The sequence below is a fragment of the Sus scrofa genome, chromosome 16, assembly GCF_054392235.1.
Source record: "Sus scrofa isolate SSC_HxYL_T2T_F1_AM1 chromosome 16, Sscrofa_HxYL_maternal_Yorkshire_Landrace_v2.0, whole genome shotgun sequence".
Classification (NCBI taxonomy): domain Eukaryota; kingdom Metazoa; phylum Chordata; class Mammalia; order Artiodactyla; family Suidae; genus Sus; species Sus scrofa.
Genome location: NC_139398.1, coordinates 86,272,013 through 86,286,559, shown reverse-complemented (window position 1 = coordinate 86,286,559; position 14,547 = coordinate 86,272,013).

Here is a 14,547-nt window from a genome sequence, read left to right as displayed (position 1 = left end):
AGCCTCCATGACCTTCCCTGAGTTCCAAAGGGCAGGTGCTGATCAGGGAAGGGAGGGGATGCAGAGACCAGGGAGGAGCAGTCAAGAGACAATAGAGCATCCCTGGGGCAGGTCCTGGTTCATCCTTAAGGAACATACAGAACAGTATCTTTGAGCCTCTCTGAAAAACTAAAACCTTCCCAAATGGAAGAACTACTTGATGAGGCATCTTTATTCTGGGAGAAGGAGGACCACCAGAACCAGTCTTGGGGCCACTGAACACCAGCTTTGAGAAACAATGCAAGCTTGCCTCTCCCCTGATCCTTAGCTGCGGCCCGCCCTATTTTCTACTCCCCACACTATAAAACCACCTCCTAATCGCTTTCAAGGGGGACACAGTATTTAAGGCATTAGCCTGCTGTGGCCCCCTTTGCTGGCAAAACAATAAAGTTATCTTTTTCTTCTTCACCCAAAACTCTGTCTCCACATTTCTATTAGGCTACAGCAGCCAGAGGCGGAGTTTCAGTGACAACGCCAACTGGTATGCATGACTTCGTTTGTTGATTTAATGAATGCTTATCAGAATTTAATGAACTACTTTCTTTTTATCCCTAAAAGTATATGGCAAAACTATTGAAATTTAGAATGATCTCCTGTCTTACTTTAATACAAAGAGTGATTCCATGAACAATGATCTACAGGAATGTTTTAAATTAGGGACAATCCCCATTTAGTTTCTCATTGTACATTTTACATTGCAAGGTCTTTAAACATCCATGGAGTGGTGAAATGATTGTCACCTAAGACAGAGAGATTCCTCTTATCCTGGCAGCAGCAATCATCCCACACAAACTTTTCATTCACACTAGAAAGAAAGGCAAAGCATGCAGTCATTTTGAAACTGACAGCACCAAGGGCCTGAACCTTTTGCCAGAACACACACTGAGGCGTGAACCCGTGTCCTGGGACTCAAACCCAGCCAAAACCCAGGCAGGAACTTGAACCCGTTTTAAATTAGAATCACTCACCCGATGTCTGGACTTACTGAGGTTCAGGTTCTTTGTATCTGCACAGAAGGAATTCAGCGAGAGACAAAGTGATAGGCAAGAAATAGATTTATTAGGATAGGGCGCTTGCAGGAGATGCAAGCGGACAGGCACAGAGGCCCTGCCTGAGGATCCAGTGGGCTATGGTTTTATCATCCAAGGGGAGTGGGGGGCATAAAAGCCTGCCTCGTCCTTTCTGGGAGCAGCAGCTCCTCCTTCGTACCCGGTAAGGTGTGTATTCAAATCAGCAGAAGGGGGGTCCTCAAACTCCTGCCCTTGGTCTGAATCTGAATGCAGGCCTCCCCCCATCCCCCACCCAATGACCCCAGGCAATTCTCATACCTTCACTAGTCAAGCAAGCCTGCCTTGGGCTGATGGCTTTTTAAAGCAATTTACTAACTTACAGAGCTCTCCTAAAGTCCCCTAAGTTACCCTCTTCTCTGCGGTCACTTATTGGGACTTCTGCAACCACCTGTGTCTACTCTGTCCACGTCATCTCAAATGCCAGTATAAAAACATACTGATAACAGTTACACCTGTGGAAATAGCATCCCCTTTGATCTTGAAATGAGCACTAACAAATAAAATGTTATAAGCATTTTCAGTTTATTTTCTAGAATATTCTGATTGAGTGCCAGAAAAGAGTTATTGACTGCTTTCTGCTATGTATTCTGATACTTATTTAGCTTTGATTTTTGACTAAGTACTTTCTTAATTTTTTTTTTTTTTTTTTGGTCATTCTAGTTTCCCTGACAACCTCTCAGGTGTGTTCTGAGGTGTACGTTTCGATTAATGTCTTTCATCACTTATTACATTTGCAGCATTTCTCTCCACTACGGATTCTCTGATGTTGAGTGAAGCAACAGCTCTGGTTAAAGGCTTTGTCACATTCTCTGCATGTGTGTAGTTTTTTTTTTTTTTCTGTGTATTTTCTGATGTCTAGAAAGTTTTGAGAGCCAGGTAAAGGTTTTGCCACATATGCTGCCTTTGCGCGGGTTCTCTCCAGCTTGAATTCTCTGGTGTTGAGTGAGGTTTGCCCGCTGATTCAAGGCTTTGCACATTCTGTACATCTGTGAGGCTTCTCTGCAGGGTGAATAATCTGATGTGTAAGATTTGAGCGGTGATCCAAGGCTTTGCCATATTCTTTACATTTTTATGATCTCTTCCCAGTAGGAATTCTCTGATGTTGAGTAAGTTTTGAGCGGTGATCCAAGGCTTTGCCGTATTCTTTACAGTTGTAAAGTTTCCCTCTAGGGTGAATTTTCCTGTTTGTTTAGAGTTAATGATTGATTAAAGACTTTCCCACATTTCTTACACTTGTAAGGCTCCTCTCTAGCATGACTACTCTGAGGCTGAGTACCTGGATGTCGAAGGCTGATTGAAACCTTTACCCCACATTCATTGCATTTGTAAATCTTTTCTCCAATAGGAATCCTCTTTATGGAGTAATATTTGAGCTTTGAGAAAAGACATTCCTATATTTATTACTTTCTGAAAATTCATTGCCCTGATGTGTCATAGGATTTGAGTCTCGGTCAAAGTTATTGTCTGATTCATTGCAAGGAGAGCTTGTTGTTCTATTATGGATGCTGGGGTAGATATTGAAAATAGAGCTCTTGCTTAGGACCGTACACAATTTATTACAGTTTAAATTTCCAATTCGACAGCTTTCATGTTTTCCCAGAAGCATTTTTGGGAGGATAAATCTTCTATGCCTACTTTTTTGGTTGTCCAAACCCGGTGTCGGAGAAGATATAGCTGGGCAAATGGCTATCGTTCTACGTTGACTTCACGTCCAGAAATCCTTCTTTTGCTCCCAAATTGTGATCAGGTCTGGCCTAGAGACAATAAGACTCTTATCCCTTTATTTCTGTAGGTTTTCCTTTATGTATGTGGAAGCTCTATAATAGGTATATTCATATATGGAATTTTGTCTTGATTTATTCATTCATCGTTATCTCATGTTTCTCTTTTTTCACTGTCTTGAAAACTACCTTATTCTATCTTAAGCTATCTTTTGAAGCTTGTCATAATTAGTATTCCCTATGGTATATCTTTTTTCCCCATAGTTTTACTTCTTTGTATTTAATATGTGCTGTACTCAGCACAGAGTTTTATTGTCCTGCTTTAAAAAAAATCTGGAATAACTGTATCTGTTTTGAATTAGACTGTTTAGCTATTTTTATTTATTTATTTCAAATTTAGACTGTTGAGATGATTTTCATTTCATGTAATTTCTGTTATTTTGAGGCTTAATCTTCCTTCTTGCCTTTTTTTTTTTTCACTACGTACTCGATCTGTTTATTGTTCTTTTTTCCTTCTTTTCCTGTCTTTCTGTGGATCAAATGATTAACTTTTGGTGTTCTATTTTATTTCCACTTTTAGCTTATGAGCATTGACTCTTTTAATGACTTCCTATCCCCCCCATCCATGGCTATTCTTGGGTTTTAATTCATAACTTTGACTTATCATCATTTCCTTTTAAATTGCATTACAACGCTTGACAGAGTATAAGAACCTTGCAAAAGTGTTCTTCCGCCGCCCCCTCCTTTCTATCCTATGTGCTACCTTATTCTTCTACATGTTCTGTGGACTCCATAGTACACTGTTAGGGTTTTTTTTCCTAAATCAAATTTTCTCAAATTTTGATCCAGGAACACTTGAAATTCCTAAAATTCTTTTCGGTTGTTCTTAAGGTTGAAACAATTTTCAGACTAGTTCTAAAATGATATTTACCATTTACTCTCATTCTCTCATGAGGGTATATTTGCATTTTCAATGGCTATGTAACATATGCCATTGAAACAGATGGAATACAAAACAGATACAAGACTCTAATGTCTAGCTTAAAGAAATCTACAAAAACACAAAAGAGTCCCACTCTTCTTTATAATGTTTTTCTTTTAAAATGTGGTTATATACCTTTAAAAGATATATGGGATTCTTGTTTTCAAATATGTATATATATATTTGGGATGGGATTCTTGCTAACATGTATGGGATTCTTGTTTTCAAATATGTATAATATATATTTTACATATTTATAATTATATATATATAATTTCTCAGTTTTAGTTTCTAGTATGTTAAATATATTAGTAGCTTTAATTTACATAAACAAAGCTCTTTGGTTACCTCAATTCTTTTTATTTTTTTTTAATTAAAAAAATTCTTTTTTGTCTTTTTTAGTATTGCACCCACGGCATACGGAGGTTCCCAGGCTAGGGGTCAAATCGGAGCTGTATCCGCCGGTCTACACCAGAGCCACAGCAACGCCAGATCCGACCCATATCTGCAACCTACACCACAGCTCACGGCAACGCCGGATCCTTAACCCACTGAGCGAGGCCAGGGATCGAACCCGCAACCTCATGGTTCCTAGTTGGATTCGTTAACCACTGAGCCACGATGGGAACTCCTAAAATCAATTTTTAAAAGCCAGTCACGTTTAAATACATGGCTATTGTTTCCGCTGTTTTCCCTTCATACGGAGACAAGTTTCTGAGATGCGTCATTTTCCTTCAACCTGAAGACATTTAACGTTTGTTCATGCCGTTTGCTGCAGTGGATTAACTTTGCTTACGTTTGCCTAAAAAAAAGTCTTTATTTCACTTTCGCTTTGGGAAAAAAAAAAAAAAAAAAAAGATGTAGATCGAATGCCAGGTGGACAATTGTTCTTTTTCAGAAATTAGTGAAACACTCATTACCGCCCAGCTTCCTGGGAACCTGGGTATTGAGGAGGTCAAAGTCAGCAGAATATTAAGAAAATAAAATGGTGAGAATGAGGAATAAAAAAGAGCATTATATCCATCTTTAATTTAATGGGATACACCTGCCCTTTTTACCAATGCATGTTCCAGCTGCAGACACTGAATATTGCAAGCTGAGTTCTCCTATAAAGTTTATATTATTGCCCTGACCTCAAATCTTAAAAACCTTTGTTCTCACAAACCTAAGCTGTCAACACCTGACTAACAGAATTTTTAGTTAAATTTTAAGCCCTAGGTTATGTTAACGGTATTGCACATTTTTGATAAAAGATACAAAGAAGCACTTGGGTGACCTTTTACATTTTGTCCCCTGGTCTTTATGCTGTTAACAGGGACATCAATAAGCCTTAGCAGAAAATTATGATTTTTTATAGGATGTCATAGAGTGATGAGGTATTTCATTAGAACTTTTAAAGGGGACCAGTCTTTTCTCCTTTGAATCTGACAGCCTTAGAGCTATTTCAGCAACAAATGCAAAGCTCAGAACTTACTGAAGAAAAAAAAACGTAATCTAATCATCGGAAGAACACATGGGGACCCATCCAGTGCCGCCAAACATCAAACAAAATTGTGACATGTTTAGAAAACGTGCCACTTAAAAATAAAAATATGTTTCCCATATCCTGTGCTCTGCTCAAGATGCTCGCCTTCAGAGGAAGCAGTGCCTTAGAGGAGAGGTGGAAAACCACAGCGAAAAGGAAAAAATATGTTGGTGGATTTCCATTCCATTTCAGCTCTCAGTTCCATGATTGGGTAGCTGTCCTCCTGATATGGGTATTCTTGGGAAAGCTCAGCATAAACGAATGCAGGTTTTACCCTCTGTGTCTTTGCTGTCTGGGCAGATGTGACCTGCTGAGAGTGACCTGTAGAGCTTCTCCCTGCCTTCATCCACGTGGGTTTTCAAGGCCCAACCCAGGGATCCACAGGCTTAGATGGAATTTGCTCTCTTTTCTCTGTGGTGCCACACGAGGTCACCTATACATCAATTTAAGCCTGGGTGGTTGCTGACTTGCCTGCTCCTCCTGGGGTCTTGAAGGGGCTGCCACCACTGAAACAGGTGCAGGGAGAACATGGGGTTTACTGGCGAGCCTGAGGAGCTATATCAGCAGAACACGCCAATGCTTTTCTTAGCCTGTTGGGCCACTACAGCAAAACTCCCATAGCCTGGGTGGCTTATATACACAACAACCATCTATGTCTCACTGCTCTGGAGCCTAGGAAATCCAAGATCAAGGGGCTGGCAGATTCAATGCCTGGTGATATCGCTCTGCCCACTGGTGCCACATAGAAATGTGGAGGCAGTTTGGGGTGAAAGAGAAAAAAAAAATAGCTTTTATTGCTTTCCCAGGCCAAGGAGGCCACGGCAGGTTAATAACACCTTAAAGACTGTGTCCTCCAGTGGGGAAGAACTGTGAGGAGTTTTATAGTAAAAAGGAGAAAACCGGGGTTCTGGATAAGAATCAGGGTTGAGGGCAAATAGGCATCCTTCTTTCTTTGGGGGAATCTTGAGTCATCAAAGTGGGTGTCATTAGATCTCAGCGTGATCCTGCTGGTCTTCTGGGTTATCGCATCTTAACGTTTCCTAAAATAAGTGTACTTGCGAAAAGGGCGTAGGGATCAGAGATGAGGGCACTCTAGGAGAGTCCCTAAAATGTCCTTAAAAAAAATCATGTGCTTATAATCTTTGACCCACCGACAGTTGTGCTCAGGTGCCTCATCTGGAGCTCGTGGGTGATCGTTTTGAGGGTCAGGGAGCAGCACAGGGAGGGCTCTAAGCTGCTCAGTTTTATTTTTTACTATTTTTTTAATTTTATTTTTTATTACGCAAATGAATTTATCACATCTGTGGTTGTATCATGATCATCACAATCCAATTTCACAGGATTTCCGTCCCACAACCCAAGCACATCCCCCATCCCCCAAAGGTTGTTCAGTGTCTGTGAGTCAGCATCTGTTCTGCAGAGACGTTCCGTCTGTCCTTTTTTCAGATGCCACATGTCAGTGAAAGCATTTGATGTTGGTGTCTCATTGTATGGCTGACTTCACTTAGCATGATACTTTCTAGGTCCATCCATGTTGCTAAAAATGCCAGTATTTCATTCGTTTTAATGGCTGAGTCATATTCCATTGTGTATATGTACCACATCTTCTTGATCCGCTCCTCTGTCGATGGACATTGAGGTTGTTTCCATGTCTTGGCTATTGTGAATAGTGCTGCAATGAACATCGGAGTACATGTGTCTTTGCGAGTCATGGTTTTCTCTGGATAGATGCCCAGGAGTGGGATTGCTGGATCAAATGGGAGTTCTATTTTTAGTTTTCTGAGGATAAGCTACTCAATTTTAAACTAGTCATTTCTAAAAGAAGCCTAAGGAAGATAACTTTTCTCTTAGGCGTATGAGGTGCCTGCATCAGTGAGAGTCCACTTCCTGGCTCAGAGATGGCGGACTTCTTGCTCGCAGGGCAGGCAAGGGCGAAGGATCTCTGTGGGGTCTCTTTTCTCAGGGCACTAATTCCATTCTCGAGGGCTGCATCCTTATGACCGAATCCCCTCCTAGAGGCTGCAACTCCAAGTCCCATCAAATCAGAGGGTGGCCTTTCTACATTCGAACTGGGGACATGCGCATTCAGTCTAGAGCAACCCCTCAACTCTCACTGCTCCACATCTTAGTTCCCACACCCCACGGCCAACCTGCCAGTGTGGACCACCCCTGTTCTTGATGGCATATTTATGTATGGGGTCAGGGGGCAGGGAACACCTGGGTGACTACTGCCAGCCGGTGCTTCCTGATGTGACAAGTGGTCTTGGTGGGAAGGGGAAGCAGTGGCTGGTGTCAGCCTATTCTTCTGAGCCCTACCTTGGCGATGCTGAAGAGCAGAGGGAGTTGCTTTAAGGGCCAGTTTTGTCTCTCATCAGAAAGTTGAAAGAAAGGGCCATGCCTTGTGGCGTTTTCTGTCCTGTATCCTAGCGCACAGATGGCTGGATGAGCATCAGACCCAAAACGTTATTCACCCATGGCTGGTGTGGACAGAAAATTACGTATGCACATCAAGGCGGGTCTGGAAGTAACAGCTGCGTGACACACAGCCTTCATCAGAATATTCCAGGGAACTTTCCTTTGGGGTTTGTGCCCAGATACCAGCGACTGGACCACAACCCTGTAAGTATAACTCAGCCCATCGCTACAGAGTTAGAGTCCACCACCAGCTGTGCTCAAGGCAGGAAATCCTCTGTGCTTCAGCCTTCTGGGTCCTGCATGTGCTCACCTGACTCTTCTGCATGCCTCAAACGCCACGTCCATGGTGACTGTTATTTTTATTGTTTCCGAGCGCTTTCCCAAGAAGATCAAACAAGATTTTCTCTGTTTTACCATGTAATTCTCCAATGCAAGCACTACTCTTAAGACTCCTAAAAAAGGAAAGCTACCATTCTGACTCTCAGAATTAAAGTTATAGTCCCTGCTTTAACTCTGGCAGGAAACAATATTTTAGTGTCTTCAGCATGAGAAGAGAAACGCCAGCGGGATGTGTTGGCTGGGATCACCACCATTACTCTGGAGCTCAGCAGAGGAACTAGAAGCAAATAGATGGTAAATTGTATTTAAAAAGAAATGGGAACCAGAGAGAGCTTTGTTTGAAAGGTCTGTTTCGCGAGTGGACACCGATTTCCACTCAGATCAGTGCAGGATGATGGCAGCTGGAAGGCATTTACGAGAACTTTGTTTTCCCATCTACAAAGAGTGAATATTTTTTCCCCAATGCCTGATATTCAACAACTTAGATGTCTACCATTTCAGAAGCTGATTTGGAATAATTCCTCAATTGTTCTGTCTTGGCTTACCTATTTCTCTGGTGGCTATATTGCACCTCTGGACTTCTGAGCCTTAAGTGGCTCTCCCGGCTATATCATCTTTCCTAGAAATTTTCTTCATTAGCAAGTGGCTGTGCTACACAACTTTGCTATCTTAATTTTTCATGTAATTTTATGCCCATGAGCTTGGTTGGATGCCATTCACCTAGTTCATTGCCATAGCCTTAAATAATAACACACCTCAAGTATAGAACGCTAAACCTAATGAAGTTTAATCCAAAAGGGGAAAATTGACTCTATTGCTATGAACCTTCTCTATAAGTTCTGTCTAGAAGTCTAACTCACCAAACACTAAGTTGTAAAATTAACTCTCATTGCACCTTTGCCTGCTGACACTTTAAAGCCATTTCCCCAAAAGAACTCAGCAGTGTCAGTTCTCGGCTCAGAATCAGAAAACTTGAGAACACATGGAAATTTACAAATCACCTACTCCAAGCCCTAGAAATTGTCAGGTGAAGTCATAAAGATTTTTTTTTAATATAAAGATGTTTGATAATTGTCATGCATTTTAAAAGAGCGTATATCTTTTTTTTTTTGGAAATAAATAGAACATATTGACCCTATCAGAATTATTATCATCACATATTGCCCTAAATCACTCTCAGTGGAGCCCAAAATATGTTAAGGTTTCAGACATTAGGGGTTATGGGGTATCAGTCAGAATAAACCATGTGTTGCTGCAGTAACAGGTAATCCCACAGTCCCAGGGGCTAAAGATGGCTGAGTTGTGTTTCTCCTTCATACTGCTTGTCCATTGTGTGTTGACAAGGAGGCTCTGCCCATTGTAGTTAGTCAAGGTTGGAACAGACAGAACTGTTCACGTTTCACAGTTGCCACGGGAGATAAAAGGGAATGTGGCAAATCCTGCATTGGTTCTGGAAGCTTCTAACCTGAGTCACATTTTTCACTTCCATTCACTTATCGATGGCTAAGGCAAGTCACAAGCTGCCCTCATTGTTCAAAGAGGAGTCCAGCCTTGCCACGTGCCGGCAGGGGGAGGATGACACGTTTGTACCTTTACTTCATCCTCCAGAAGTGGATTTCCCGCGCCTTTTTTGTATTTATGTATCTATTTATCCATCTTTTCATGGCTGTTGATAGTCTGTTCTCTATATCTGTGAGTCTGCTTCTGTTGTGTTATATTCACTAGTTTGTTGTATTTTTTTAGATTCCCTGTATAAGTGATAGAGTATTTGTCTTTTCCTGTCTGACTTATTTCACTTAGTGTAATACACTTCAAGTCTATCCATTTTGTTGCAAATGGCACAAATTTTGTTATTTTTTATGGTTAAGGAGTGCACGTTTCATTGTGTGCGCATATATACATACATCTATGTACCACATCTTCTTTATCCACTCATCTGTTGATGGACACTTAGGTTGTTTCCATACCTTGGCAATTGTAAATAATGCTACTATGAACATTGGGGTGCATGTATCTTTTTGAATTAGTGTTTTTGTTTTATTTTGGATATATACCCATGAGTGGGATTATTAGGTCATATGGTAACCGTATTTTTAATTTTCAGAGACATCTCTACTGTTTTCCATAGTGGCTGCACCAATTTACATTCCCATGAAGAGTGTAGGAGGGTTCCCTTTTCTCTACATCCTGGCCAATACTGTTATCTGTGTTCTTTTTGATGACAGCCATTCTGACAGATGTCAGGTGATATCTCACAGTGATTTTTTTTTTGGTCTTTTTAGGGCCGCACCTGTGGCATATGGAGGTTCCCAGACTAGGGGTCCAAGGAGCTGTAGCCACTGGCCTTCGTCAGAGCCACAGCAATGCCAGATCTGAGCTGTGTCTGCAATCTACAACACAGCTCATGGCAACGCTAGATCATTAACCCACTGAGTGAGGCCAGGGATGGAAACTGCAACCTCGTGGTTCCTAATTGGACTCATTTTTGCTGTGCCATGACGGAAACTCCATAAAGGAGCCAATTCTGACTTTTCATCACACCTGGAACCAAAGTTGCTCCTCTAAACAGAACCAAAGGACCAGGACGGAACTTGAACCCTGGGGGTCCTATTAGAAGTGAGGGCGTCCGTGGTCCAGGAAGATGCGGAGCTGAAGACCCTTTACTGTATCTTAACCAAACACGGCCGGGTTTAAAGCCCTCTGATGGAAACCTGCCTACCAAAGCTTCTGCACTCCAGCCTGCCCTCTCTTAACTCATAAAATTTGACTCAATCCCAGGTCAGGGACACACATCTGAGCTCTACCTTGTCTCCCTGATGGTCAACCTTGCAATAAGGTTTCTTCTTTTCTCCAAGCTGGTGGCAAAGTATTGGTGTCTCCGTGTGTGAACCTGTGAGTGCTTTGCAACACATCTCTATGAAAAAGGACTTGAACCTTTCACTCCGGTTCTACCAGCTGTTTCTTAAATGGCTTTTGAGGTTGCTGTAAGAGAAGCATCCTATATTTTCCTTAACACAATTCTGAAATGTCATATACCTCAATACACAGACCATTTTCACTAAGCTAACTGCTATTCAAGCTTTTAATCATGTTGATATTTTGACCCCTATTCTTAATGGTTTCAAGTGATTCCTAAACTCATTGCCAGAATCCATGCCTTTTGGGGAAAATAGGAGCTATTTCAATGAACAAATAATTGTTAACTGCGTACTTTGTGATGGCCAAACTACTTTGTTAATAAGAATTCTGAGTTCCTGTTGTGGCTCAGCACAAACGAATCTGACTAGTACCCATGAAAACTCAGGATCGATCCCTGGCCTCGGTCAATGGGTTAAGGATCCAGTGTTGCCATGATCTGTGGTGTAGGTCGCAGATGCAGCTTGGATCTGGTGTTGCTGTAGGCCAGTGGCTACAGCTCCGATTTGACCCCTAGCCTGGGAACCTCCATATGCCACAGGTGTGGCCCTACATAGATAAAAACCAAACAAATTCCAAAGAGATGGAGAAGGGGGTGTTGATTTGAGGAAAGGCAGCAGGATTAATCTAAAAGTATTCATTTAATGGAGCAGCATCAAGTAAATGAACCAATGGCAAAAACGCATTTTAACTATGAAGAGTTTGGCCTCTGTATGTTAACATCCGACTCTGCCAGCAAGATTCTGTAACCCCAATTTGCCAAATTCTTTTGTCCTAGAGACAAGCCATGAAATAAACACATTATATAAACGACTTTCATCGCAGAAATGTCGTATAATTGGGTTGAAAACATATGAGAAATGGCCAACTAAATAACTGGAGCAATCCAGACAGGAAAGACAAAGGATAAAAAGATCCTTTGGATACAAAGATTCAGTGATGATTATGCAAGGAATATTACATAATGGACATCACTTTATAAGGCAGAGACCATGAAGATATGACCTCAGGTTCACCCTGGCATTGGGTTTTCAACCTTAAAATAGAACTACACAGGAGCTATCCATTTTCAGACATGAAAATGTTTATTTAAGGCTCAACAGGATTTCTAGATGTTCCAGCAGTGGTGAGGAAGCTCAATGAGGCTTTACTTCCAAGCTGCCAGTGGAGATCAGTTAGAGACTTGGGTGTGAAAAGCTGAAGAAATTCTTCTTCTCCAGCACGAAAGGTATCGAGTCACAGGATATTAAGAGTTAGGACCTTCGGCCCAAATGGGCAGGAAAACTTCCTATTCATTCAAGGGAACCCATGTTATTTCAGCAAATTTTTCCTCTCAGGATACAAGGCAGCAAGTCTCATATTTTGGTACCATTTTTTTTTATGAGGTGCACGAAACCAGATAACACGTTTTCATGAATCCTCACAACCTCCGTGGGAGACTTTTGAGAACTGTTATTCCCCTCTGTGGGCAGAAGGTGTGTGAAGAACCCAAGTCATAACACCCTCTGGCTCAAACACTGAAACTGTGGGAATGCAGAGGAAGAAAGAAACGGAACAGGCCCATTAGACCGCCAGCCACTGCCCATCAAAGACACCCCATTAACTCTGCACTTTTCCACAAGCATGTCTCTTTCTGTCTGAACAGATTCGTGTGCATTCTCACCTAAATTTTCTCCAATTTTCTTTGCCTCGTGTATTATCTACTTTTTATTTTAAAACTTGACATTAACAAGCACCAGAAGTATAGGCTTGATAATTATTAAAGAAATGAAAGACTTTCTGTGGCCACAGCTCCCAGAAGATGAAGCAAAACTTGTGGCCACTTCTATTTCTTTTTTCGATCTGATGATTTTCCCCAATCCAATAGAAGGACATGAAGATGATGCTAATAGCCACCCGAAATAGCAACTATGTTCCCCCAAAGGCCTGGATTCTGTATAATGAGTGAGTGGGGAGGGGAGGGTGTCGGGCAGTGGTTCACAACCTCCCGCCCCTTCCCCGGGGCCGAGGTGCCGGGATGCATGGAAAACTGTAGCAAGAACAAGGCTCAGCAAAGCTGAAATTGAAAACTTTGGAGTTCCCGTGTGGCTCAGCCGGTTAAGGACTTGACACTGTGTGTCTCTGTGAGGATGTGGGTTGGATCCCTGGACTCCCTCAGTGGGTTAAGGATCCTGTGTTGCCATAGGCCTCCGTGTTACTGTAGGCCTCAGCTGCAGCTCTGATTTAACCCTGGCCTGGGAACTTCCATATATTGCAGGTGCAGCTGGAAAAGAATATCCCCCCCCCCCAAAAAAAAAAATCCAAAAAAACTTTATTTGGGCCAATTCCATAGCTGGTTTTTGTCATAATTTTTGTCTCCCTAGCAGCTTTTTTATGTACCTCCAGTTGGGGAAAGGTGAGAAAAGCAGGGTGGGTAGAAGGTGAAATATTTGTGGCCTGTGATCTGCAAGGACATGAACAGGAATCAGAAAACCCAGGAAGCTCCTCCCCCACCCCCCACCCCCAGATATTTGCTCTGAGAAGACCAGTGCCCTAAGGAGACGGGGACCAATGGCTGCTGATCTGTGGCATAACCAGGTGTGGGCTTCCGAGCATCAGAGCGCCCCAATCCACCTGCAAAAACAAGTGAAGGGGAAGAGGGAAGGAGAAAAGCAACCAAACTCAGAATGGATTTAGCGCCAAACTCAGAATGGATTTAGCACCAAACTCAGGACGGATTTAGCGCCAAACTGAGAACAGATTCAGTGCCAAACTCAGAATGGACAGCTCAGTGAGCAGCTTAACAAGACACAGGGAATGTCACCTTCTAGAGAGGAGTTAATGAAGGGTGTCACAAAACAGGCCAAGTCAGAGTTAAGGAGGCTGGGAAGGGATGTGAGAATATATTTAGAGGGCAAGGGGTTCAACAGAGAATGATTAATTCCACTTCCTATGAACAAAAGTGGAAAGGAAAAAGAAGGACGGGACCATATTCTTTTACGACAGAAAAGCGTGGTACTTAAAGTCTTTTATTTTTTTATTTTTTAAAATTTTTTGCTTCTAAGGACCCCATCCATGGCATACGGAAGTTCCCAGGCTAGGGGCAGAAGCAGAGCTACAGCTGCCAGCCTACACCACAGCCACAGCAATGCAGGATCCCAGGCACGTCTGTGACCTCCACCACAGCTCACGGCAACGCCGGATCCTTAACCCACTGAGCAAGGCCAGGGATCGAACCTGCATTCTCAAGGATACTAGTCTGATTCATATCCACTGTGTCACAATGGGAACTCCTAAAGTCTTTTAAAATAAATGGGTATTCTTCGATTGGTGCTTTCATATCACATAAGCAAAGATAGGAAACATAATGCATAGATAACTATCTATGGAGCATCAGAGGGTGGGACTTTTGAAAGGAGGTACCTTGGGGATGCGGGGACTGGGAGAGAGCATCTTTAGGCCACAGAGGTTGCAAAAGGAGGACCCACCAAAATAGGCCTGTAGCTGAATTTGGTGGCAAGGACAGTTCCTTATATAGAACATTCCTGACTTGAAAATTTT